The sequence below is a fragment of the Dryobates pubescens genome, chromosome 6 (genome assembly GCF_014839835.1).
Source record: "Dryobates pubescens isolate bDryPub1 chromosome 6, bDryPub1.pri, whole genome shotgun sequence".
NCBI classification, from domain to species: Eukaryota; Metazoa; Chordata; class Aves; order Piciformes; family Picidae; genus Dryobates; species Dryobates pubescens.
In genome coordinates, this window is record NC_071617.1 from 31,614,105 (window position 1) to 31,626,179 (window position 12,075).

Here is a 12,075-nt window from a genome sequence, read left to right on the forward strand (position 1 = left end):
TTAAGTGCTGCTGACAAATAGTAACAAGAACAGGTTCACTGGAGATCCAACAAGGAGGTAAATGATCATGATGAGCACAGAGCACACTGCTACCTGAGAGAAAAGCCACAACGAGAGAATTTCCATTCCTGCCAACACAGATTCTAGTGACCTGCAAAAAGCAGTTTTCTCTTTCTGGAAAAACTGAAATTTCTGCAGACCAGGACTATACTCCAACTACCAGAGCAGAGCAGATACCTTCACCTGACAACTCACAAGTCACTTTAATAAGCTGCAGTCAGAACTAATTGTATGGAAAAGTGCACAATCAGATTTAAGGTCTTGGAACTGATGGAAAATCTATCATGACTGCTATGTCCAAGGAGGTAATTACCATCCCATTAAAAAATTTGGCACTGTTTCCAATATGAGTTGGTCCAATTTCCCTATTACAGCTCATTAAAACTGCCCTACTACAAATCTTCCTGTGTGTATGAAGAGTGATTGAGTCACCTCAAGTAACCTGAATGGGTGAATTTGAGAGCTTACCTTTATTCTGGGAGATTTAATGAGTTTCCTACATCACTGCACTCTCATCAGGCCCTTACTAGAGTAAATTAAGATCAGCACAGGACAAAGAAGCCCAGTAACAAGCACATTGATGCTATATAATGGCAGAACGTGCTTCCCCATCACTGGTCTAGATTCCCTCTGCTGCAATGCCAAGGACTGCACTAGATACCCAGCCTCTGTGCAAACCAGAAGTACAGGTTCCACCAATTACCACTCAACCTCTGTTCTTTCTTCACCCTTTTTGAAGCTTGCTTTCTTAAGACAGACTTTCCACTGTCTAAATGGGACCTAGTTTGTTTTGCTCCTGAAACGCGCAGCCTTTCCTTTAGCACACATAAACGCGCCTAGTTCATAACGCAATACAGACTGCTCTTCTTAAATAACCTATCTTATTCATTTTTATCATTCCACCATTTTTTACCTGAAAACTTTCAAGCAACAGCCATATATTTTCTTCATGCAACAGACAAAAACTAATTCTCCAGATGAGGCATAAGTACTTTCTTAGCCTCAAAAAAATGTAAGGCTTGTACCCTTCCAGGAAGGTGCTGAAGGATGTTCCTCTATTCACTTCTCACACCTTGTTTGAATTTACATATTTTTTTTAGATGAACAACTGTGTCCTCACAGGTTTTCCTTTCACTGAGGACACTGACAAAAGTGATGTTTGTTGACTACAACCTGCAATAAGTGCACAAAATTGGCAGCTGATTTTGATTATAAAGGGTCATAGTTTTGGAGCTATGAATTCTCTGGTGAGAACTAGGACCTCAAGGTATCTAGAAGAAAAGTAAGGGGAGAAAAATTACTATCATTCTTACTATGACCTATGCCTTGAAATACCTTTTCCCTAAGTACAGACTTCTGAAGATCACATGAGCTTATAAAAAGTTTTGTTACTATTTCTGAAGTGGTTTTTATCTTGCTGGCTTTTGGAGTTTTGTTTAATTAACCTGCTCTTAGAAAATTCTTTTGGTGAAGACTTCCATAGGAAAGTCAGAGTTGGTCTTCTACAGTCTGTGCATTTTTGGACAGAAAGGTAGGTGTACAGAATTTATTGCCTCTTTGCCATTATATATGTAACTTACCTCTAATTCTCTTTTTCAAACTATGTTATGTGATGCATCAGGAAGACTTGGAGGAGTAGACTGATTATCTGGAACAAAAAGCTTCACTGATTTGCATTCTTTCATTTTTGCATTTCTCTCCCAGTTTGAATACTTCAAGCAGGTTATTTTCCTACAGTCTAGCTTTCTCCAGATAGTTTTCGCTACCTGCCTTCTAAATAATTCTTCTCCAGTGTCAAGGACAGCATGCCCTTTTCTAGAAAGTTCTAGACATTGTTAACAATTTAGTTACTCTCAGACTAGTACTGTGACTCAGTACTGCTTTCCAGTTTTCCTGTGCATTCCAGTAAATGCTCTTGTTCAACATATTCATACACTGGTGCATCTTCAGTGCAGAGCAGGAGGCAACATTATGTTTCAGATGTCCCCTAAGTGTATCAGACTGGTAATGGCAAGGAAAGACAGAAGCTGGGATACAATCTTGTAGGTCCTCTGTCTGCCTGAATTGACCCCTTCATATCACAGGACGAGAGACACAGAAGAGAAGTTCTTCCAGTTAATTCTACATAAATAAAAGGCAAGGAACAGAAGATGCTCTGCTATCCTGTCAGAACATAGCCAAACTTCTGCAGTTTCACTCCTGAGGCTACATTCTGCCTTGTATTTTTTGCTTTAGTGAGGCTGTAAGTGCATAGGCTTTTACCAGGCATAAGAGAAGAAAGCAATTTTTACTCTCTGTGAAAGGAAGAAAAAGTATGCAAACACAAGCATTCAAGTGTTTTTATAGAACAGAACCCCTGAAGATCTACCATGGTGGAAGACTGAGGAGCAGAAACAAGGCTGCAAAGGAAATTCGACACCTAAAATAGTTTGCACTGTTGTTTTTATTTCAAAGTGCATCACTGCAAAGACAGGGAGAAGTCAAAGAAACCACCTTTGCACAAACCATAATTCTTTCAGGAGTCCACATACTCCCAATGCACCATAAACTGCAATCGTGAAATAAATGATAATTCATGGCTTTGTTCATTTCTAAGCACGGGAAGTTCTGTCCACTTGTACCCTCTCCCTTGCCTCCCTCCTGCTGTTAGCTGGGAGGGGAGATACAGCAGAGAAGCAGTCAAACACAAGAAGCATCAAAGGAATAAGAAGTCAGACTCCAGTGGCTGCTACAAAATAATCAGTGTATCACGCTTCAGAGACTAAGATCAGAGGATAAAAAGCACCCAAAACCATAGGTTCAACGTGCTAGATTCTTTAGAAAAAGCTCTGATGCTCCTGTATTGGATACTAGTAGGTCAGGGGTTTTGCAGAGCAATACAGCACTTTCTCAAGAGTATCACTGAGAGATCTGCCCCAATGCTAAATAATGATGAGTGGCAGGGTATATGGGAATGTCTGAGTAAAAACTAAGGGCAGTGGAGTCCTCCGGTGGTTTGGAAAATCAGCCAAGAAAAGCAGACAATCTGATACTGCTTCTGATTCTTCTGAAAAGACTCCCAAAGCATCTTCACAAGATGCAAGTGATTCCAGTGAGAGTTAGAGGGGCCTTGCCTCCAAACAGATGGAGGGGAGGGACAACTGGGTTTATTAGACTGTATGGAACCGACTGCTTGGCAGGTTGAAGAGGTGGAATGTAGGAACCCATCTGTACTTCTGGTGTGATAGAAGGATCTCCACTTCTGCATGCACTGGAGCTGAGCACTGGAACGAAGCCAGTTTGCTTTCACTTGGAAAGGTGGAAGGAGTCACTGGACTTGACTGCCCCAGGGGTGGAAACACAGCCCCACCATTTGGACTGGTCATGGACTGATCCAGACTTCACTGGAACAGGGTGGAGCTCCAGAATACCTGCAGTGAGCAGTCTTCTGCATACTGCAAAGCAACCACACTTTGAGTGAGAATGGACAGTGACTGACGTATGGTGTATATTGTTTGATGTTGATTGTTGCTGGGCATGATGCAGATGGTATACAATAAGGGGTGGAGAATGTCATGGCTTGAACCTGCTGCTGTTATTCACACCATGCTGCAGTCATGCCAGCTTCAAAAAATGAAAGTGCTAACTACAGCAAAGTATTATGGGGCTTGAAATTTGGATTGCAACATGGGAGGCTTCCTGTTCCAGTTGCTGCTTCTGGGTTCCAGGTTCTTGGGTGTTGGTCTTTTCTGCTGGGATGGCAGCGGGACAAAGGGGGATGAGCAAGTAGTTTTCTGGTTTGGGCTTTTGACTTGCTTGCTTCTACTTGCTGCTGCTTTGCACCCTGCCTTTCCTGCAAACAGGCTAAGGTAATTATGCATTTTGTACTATGATTATTTGATTTTGGATCATGAAGCTCTATTCTTATCTCACCTTCTTTTTTTTTTTTTTTTTTTCTCTTTTGGTCTCAATCCTGAGGTTTTTTTGTGTGCTATCTTTCCCTCACTTCTGTGTTAAGAAAAGACAGGTTAACCCACTGCTATGGTTTGACCTATTTTGTCCTGATTCAAACCATTACAAGACTGAAATCCGTTTGAAAAAAAAACTTCCTCCCAAGTGTTTTATTGCATGTGTTTAGGTTCAGCATCTTACTGAGAAGCCTTCATGTCAATACTTACAACAAACATCTACAAAATTAAAGATTCCACTTTCCAGTAAGGAAAACAGAGAAATCCAGTAAGTTTTACTATGTTTACATTAAGCAGCATTGAGCTTCCATGCTATTTTTAACCTCTTTAAGTATGTGAAATGCTTAGGGATTATCCTGACTGAACAGAAAAAGCCTCAATAACACCTATGGATTTCTTTTTAATTCTTCTTGATGCCCATAAATCTAAATTGAATAATTGTTCACCACTCTGTGATCTGTGCTGGATTCAGTCCAATTTATATGGCATTGGGAATTACTGACACACTGTGACACCGATTTTCTATATTTAAAACACAACATGTCATTTGCTGACTCATTCTCAAAAATCAGTGAATCTTTTTAAATGCTGTCTGCTTTGAACAAAAAGTGACAAGGGAAAGGTAAAGTACGTCATGATGAGGTTAGTCCACTATTAGTGCTACCATTGTGAAAAACATGTGGTCAAAACATACTGCCTAATTCACAGGTCTGCATGAAATTGAATATGCAGCTATGAAACTTGACAGGCTAGAGACACTGCCTGGTTAAAACATTCCATAAATTCAGATAGAGAATAGGATAGGATAGGATAGGATAGGATAGGATAGGATAGGATAGAGTAGAATATAATAGACCAGACCAGGTTGGAAGAGACCTTCAAGATCATCGCGTCCAACCTATCATCCAACACCACCTAATCAACTAAACCATGCAACCAAGCACCCCATCAAGTCTCCTCCTGAACACCTCCAATAATGGCAACTCCACCACCTCCTCAGGCAGCCCATTCCAATGGGCAATCACTCTTTCTGTGTAGAACTTCTTCCTAACATCCAGCCTCCCCTGGTGCAGCCTGAGAGTGTGTCCTCTTGCTCTAGTGCTGGTTGCCTGGGAGAAGAGACCAACCTCTGCCTGTCTACAACCTCCCTTAAGGTAGTTGTAGAGAGCAATAAGGTCACCCCTGAGTCTCCTCTTCTCTTGAATCTGCACTATTGGCTCAGTCCTGACCTCCAGACCACAGACTCTGTACACTGAATGTCTCAGCTAAGAATATAAAACTCTTCATTAGAAAATGAACTTTCCTAATACTGACCTGGATAACCAAGAAAGGTTTAAAGGAACTCCTTATCCAAGAAGAGGAAGGAACTGCCTCTTCAATGAGGAGCAACAAATGGAAGAGTAGAATAGAGTAGAGTAGAGTAGAGTAGAGTAGAGTAGAGTAGAGTAGAGTAGAGTAGAGTAGAATAGAATAGAATAGAATAGACCAGACCAGGTTGGAAGAGACCTTCAAGATCATTGTGTCCAACCTATCACCCAACACCACCTAATCAACTAAAACATGCAACCAAGCACCCTATCAAGTCTCCTCCTGAACACCTCTAATGACGGAGGTGTATGGGCAGGCCCTGCATGCAGTTTGTTTGCTGTTTTGAGGATTGGCACATACATTGTTAACACTAGGAAGTGAGGTAGATGTAAGAGGATGCAAAAGCTACAGGCTGAGGATTGCTACAAATGTGGAGAGTGGAGAGCACTGGAGCTGCGTCTGGTTTATTTCCCTTGAATTTATGACTGTGCTCTTTCCACTAAACATTCACTTTTCATTTCATCAAAACCCTCCAGCATTTAGCAAATCATGACAGTTTCCTTGTACTGACAGGATAATCTTCATCAGATCAAACTGTCCTTATGGATTCCACAAGCCAACCTAGATGTCATGCTTAAGTCAGACTTCTTAGGGTGAACAGAAACCTTTCAATCTACTACCATTTCCATGACGCATCATCACAGCAAAGCAAATTGAGCCACAGTGCAAACAAATTAATGTATTGATTTAAACTGGTAAAGATGTTTTTTTTTTTAACTGTAAACAGAAATCTGTTTTGATGCTGACAACCATTCACTAGCCCTGGAGTTTGCCAGCATAGTGCTGCAAATGTTATCTTGCATATTTTCATAAGGTTCAGTCATTGCTTACGATACCTTCTAACAAGGACACAGAATTTAATGGAGGTAGTTTAATTAAAAATGGAATGTTATTGTCCTATGTGAATTAATTATAATGACACATTGAAGTGAGAATAATGCATGTTCTGCAAATAGCTGCAGAATGGTTGCAATGTTAACATTTTTCTGATCTTTATGCACAAGTGGAAAGAACAGTATCCTGGAAATTCTTGTTATTGTGCCTTTGAGCATTCTTTTATAACATAGATGTGTGTATAAATAATGCATGTTTGACAGAAGCACATATACACGTGCACATACAAACAGAGCCAGGCATTTTAATTCTGGGGGTTTGTGCATTGAGTAGGAAAGGGCAAAATCACAGAATCACAGAATCACCAAGGTTGGAAGAGACCTCAAAGATCATCAAGTCCAACCTGTCACCGCAGACCCCATGACTAAACCATGGCACCAAGTGCCACATCCAATCCCTTCTTGAACACCTCCAGGGATGGTGACTCCACCACCTCTCTGGGCAGCCCATTCCAATGGTGAACAACTCTCTCAGTGAAGAACTTTCTCCTTACCTTGAGCCTAAACTTCCCCTGGTGCAGCTTGAGACTGTGTCCTCTTGTTCTTGTGCTGGTTGCCTGGGAGAAGAGACCAACTCCCTCCTGGCTACAACCACCCTTCAGGTAGTTGTAGAGAGAATATATAAATAACCTGAATAAACAGGAATCTATGTTTTCTCATCAGCCCACTGTGTTAAAGGAACTTCCCAAAATTTAGATAACTTGTTTCCCATTTCTTTTCTGACAGAAAAAAATTGTGGGATGTAATGAAAAAGTTGTTCTCACACTATTTCAATTTAACAGCAAAAGATGGTAAACCTGTGTAAGATACTTCCCTAGCTTTGAGTTGTTCATATGTGTATCTGATAACAATCTAAAGTTTTGGATGCTCATTTGGACCAAAATGTAAATCTCTGAGGGTTTATCCATCATTGGCTTGCAGTCTGCAGGAACAGGACCACTATTTATATATTGGTTTTCTTATTGTTCTTTCTTCCCTTCTCCCCCCACCCCCTTTTTTTTCCCCCCTCACTTTGCTACTTGTGAATCATCCAAAACAACTGTAACTGGAGACTAGACTGGATAAAATGACATTCTCTTTGTCACCAAGCAAACTGCCCTACCTTGTCCTCCCAATAATAATGATTCTGTTTATGCTGCATAATTTCCCTCAGACCATAAAAAGGGGCTTCCCCTTCTATCCAGACACATATGTTTTAAAAAATGGATAGCAGATGATGAGATTCTCTGCTTTCTTCTCTGCCAAATTGGCTGAAATTGCTCAGGAGACAATGCTGGTAGAGACAAGAGGACTATATTCTTTGCAAGTTGGTTGGCCTCTCTTTAGAATGTCAAATTTGGCTTCACAGATAATCTCCAACTTCCACATAGAGGGTATTTGTATATTTATATATGGCTCTATTTTTAGGGAATAGTTTCAGGACTTTTTTTCTGTTCTGAGGAACACAACCATTGATGGAAAATAAAGGATTTCCACTATGTGAAGCATGCACAGAGGTCCATAGATGCACCACTGACAGTACTGCTGTTTTCATCTAGATGAGGCCCTGCATGAAGCTAATGGCTTATCTCCCTGAAAAAATTAAGATTAAAGACTGGCAGGCTGCAGATACTCAGTGTTTATTCTCAGACATCTGCTGATGCCATGATTACTCCACAGGGAAAACAAGCCATAGGTACCATCATTAACAACACTGGATGGCCAGTGGTATACAGCTAGGTCCATTATCTGTGGGCATGAACATCCTCTGCAAGTAAGAACAAAAACAAAATATGGAACTCCCTAAAACTCAGTCTCTTAAAAAACAAAGTGTACCTCCTTATCCTGACATAAGCAAAGTGCTGTACAAACTTGAGATACCATGGATCAAAAAAAAATAATTCTGCTGGACAGCAAGAAAAAGGTTTCACTCTAACCATTCTGTCTCCCACAAAGCGGGGAGGAGGTGTGTGTGTAGGGGGAATATCAAACAACTGAAAAAACCCAAGCTAACACCAAGGGCCAAAACTGGAACAATGTACTACTGAATCTTTCTTGAGGCAGAGTACTGAAATGTAAACTACTGCCTTGCTGAGGGTACAGGTCAGAGATGGTAAATTACACTTTCATTCCTTCCAGCTTCTACTCAGGGAATACCATAAATATCATAAATGACCTCTTTTCTTAGCCACTGGTCTGGAAATTCACAGTTAATTAATTTTACCCCATTCAACAGAAAGGTCTAGGGTTCTATCCAAGTTTTCTTTTTAGCAAACATCCAGCAATAAATGCAGGCTTCCCCAGTCTTAGTTGTTTGTAATAATGATTGGCACCTCCTTCCAAGGTCTCCACAGATCACTTGGAATCACAACCTGCCCCTGGCAGTCCAGAGGGGGTCTTCTGCAGACACTAAACTTTTGTTAATACTTCTTTTATGGCCTTTCCTGACCCCACTGTTCAATTTAACATGAATTGAATATAACTGACTTTCACCTAGCAAAACCAGAATCTAAGTAGATTCTGAGCTGGCAACCTTTTAGGAATAAATTACTACTAATTAAGCTATTTGGAAGAGGAAAAGTTTACTCCAGAAAGGAGTAAAACCCACATTATCTATATTTTTTAGAGGAAGAACTGGGGAAGAGGAAAAGCTGAGGTTTTCTCTCTTCATCCAAAAAGGAGTAAACACCATGTTGTCTTTATTCTTTTAGAGTTATCTATGCTGCTGTTTCTTTTCCTCATTTTTAGGTAACAATCTCCATCCAAAAATGCAAAAATACCATGAACAGGAGAGCACACAGTCTGACTCTGAGGATACTGGTTACAGCACACAGCTACAAAGACAACTTGCATGATGCAGCTCAAGCTTCTTGAACAACCAGCACATTCTAGATTGTAGAATAAATACATCAAAGGGAACAAACTTAAAATAGTAAATCTTTGACAAAATATGCATAAGCCTTCCAATTTGTTTAGCAAACAAACTCCTCTTAAGAGCAAAATTCTACAAAAGCAAAGCTGGCACAACTACTTCTTGGGTTTGGAGCATTTAAATGACTTCAACTTAGGCAGAGCATCTGGAAGGAGAGAGTACTTCATGGTACAAATGACAATGGGACTCAAAGTGGAATGCTAACTAATTTAAGCCTTGATGCTGCAACTACATTTGTGTGCAAGACCACAGTCTTAGCCAAACGGTGAAGAAATTGTCAAGAGTTCTGTATCTGAAAACAGGATTCAATGGTTCTTAGAATATGGTACTAGAAGTAAAGGGTTCTGTCAAACAGTAGTGATAGCCCTAAAATTACACACACACACTTCTGAAAAGGAAAGGTTGATGTATAAAACCTAATAAAACTCTATGTCAAACAAAACAACATTGTCTTGGTCTCTTTATGTGGCTTGCTTGGGCAACCAGCCAGTAGAAATAGTTTAATAGTATATAGAAAACCTACCTGTAAGATCAATCACAGTAAGTGCTGCACAGGAAGTTCAGGGCAAGGGTGAAGTAGCCATTTATAAAGTCTTGTTCGTGTGTTAATAATCTAGTAAATATACAGCTCTTCTCTGTAGTTTTATCTTTAGATTAAAGATGCTTGACAAACACCCTCAGGAAACCCTAAGTTAGCATCACAATTTCATTGCTCCTGAAAAACAAAACAAAACACCATAAAACAAAGCACTAGAATGTAAACTATGAGAATGCAGTTTTCATTTCTGATGGCATGGGAAGTTGTCTGTTACCTCTCTACCATCCTACCCCCCATGAGGCATGCCAGAGTTGTCAGATTTTTTAATTACATATTTAAGCATGAAACACGTTCTATGCCAGTCATGTGAAATGAGGAATAAAAGTCACTATGCTTAAAAGAAAAATAAATGACCACTAATTGTGGTCATCAACGAAAGCAGAAACCAGGCAAACAAGGGTTTGTCATCTCCTCTCCAGCAAGACCCAATGAAGTACTTAGGCCAAAGAAAAGTATAGATGTTCTAAACCTTGATACAAACTATCTTTGCCCTGCTGGTAAGTAAAACTTAAATTTTGCTTCTGACAACTCTCCAAATTTTATGTAAAACAGAAGTGCTCTGTATGTATGTAATATATCCAGGGACTCTGCAATGCTGTTGAGGGCAGCAATCAGATCCTTCCTCCTCTACATAAACAACTGTTCTCTGCATGGCCTAGTCAGCTAGAATTTGTGGCTGTGGTGTGCCTCCATGTGTGAATTCAGTTGTAAGGATACTCTCCAGGGAAATAGACAGTATGGATTTCAATTCCATTAACTTGAGGCTGCAGGTGAAGAGGATACAGGTTTCCTACTACATGGCTAAATGGCAGCCTATTACATAAAGCAGACGTGCTTCACCTGCAATTACAGAGCAGCTGTAAAGGGCTCTGGTTTATAAATCCCACCTAAAGAGAAATACTCCTCTAACGCTGTGAAACATTGTACTACATTTAGAGAGTGTTTCTGATCATCCTCCCCACACTTGCTACTAGGAAGCTATACTAGTTCTGATCACCTCTGCAAGATGCTTCCCTTTCTTCCTGTATCGCCTGGAGACCCTAGGCATCAGATTTAGTTCTGCATGATACTACAGGGAGCAAATGCATAATTTATTAACCCACCTCTTAGCGTCTCTTTGTTGTAATTTCTCCTTCTGAAAGTGGCAATAATAATTTCTGCCTCAGAAGAGTGTGGACTCTTAAATGGAGTGTAACTGGAGACTGAATTTTTTTTTCCCTTTTCTCAGAAGCCAGAAGTGCACTGGACAAAGATAGTCTTACAACCTACTGAAATAGATGATTGCATCCCTCACACTTTTAGATGGCCCGCTGTTCTACAAAGACCCTGCTCCTAGCTGATCTGAAACTATTGTGTATTCAAAAATGCAGAATCACTAAACAGAGGGCTGCTCTTCATCCTGCTAAGAATACAAAACAGTTTAAGGGAGAGTGGTCATATGCAATGTACACATCAAAAATACTTTTTTTCCATTAATGGAAATATCTAGTGTGATATACACATAACTGGCTGATCTACACATTTATTCTGAGAAGGATGCTCATTATCTTTGTGAAAATGATTAATAATCTTTAAATCCTTGGGAAATTACTGACAATGAAAGCCAGACAAAGATGCGCTGAACCTGAGGAAATCCATTGTAGCTGATGCAAGCAATAACCAAGATGCAACCCTCTGGTAGCTCAGCATTTTTGGATAACCATTTTAGTGTTTATGGCTGGGCAGGGATTAGTATGCTTTGGTGGTATGGCATTGCTTCACTCAGACTTTGGATGTGCATCACAGCCCTCCACATGACATAACATTTTCCTTGCTCTCCAACAGCTCCCCATCGAGAGACCCTAAACAAAATGAGGCCACACAGGCCTATGGTATTTTGGGATGCAGCTATCTACCTGTCAGTATCTTTGTCGAACTTGCCAAACCTTTTCATTTGTCACCCAGTTTGCTCAGCTTGTAACAGCCCTCAGTTGTATATTAACCTTCTAGTTACATTTGCTGTCTGCATGAAGGTATCACACAACCCCCCTGGCTTTTAACTGACTGGTTTGCTGCATCCTGGAATATGCTGCTTACTGAAAAGGGGGGAAAGCTCTGGGGAGAGCTTTCTTATAATAGTCAGAAATTAAATAGGCCAAGCTGACTGGTTAAGGAAAATGATGAGCTACATTTCGGAATTTAGGAAAGGAATTGTTTTTTCTCCTCTCCCCTAACCTTAAATAATGTCCATCTTCTGCGCCGAGGCCGCCACAGGCTTGGAAGGCTTTGACCGCCCAGCTCTCAGCGCCCGCCGAGAGA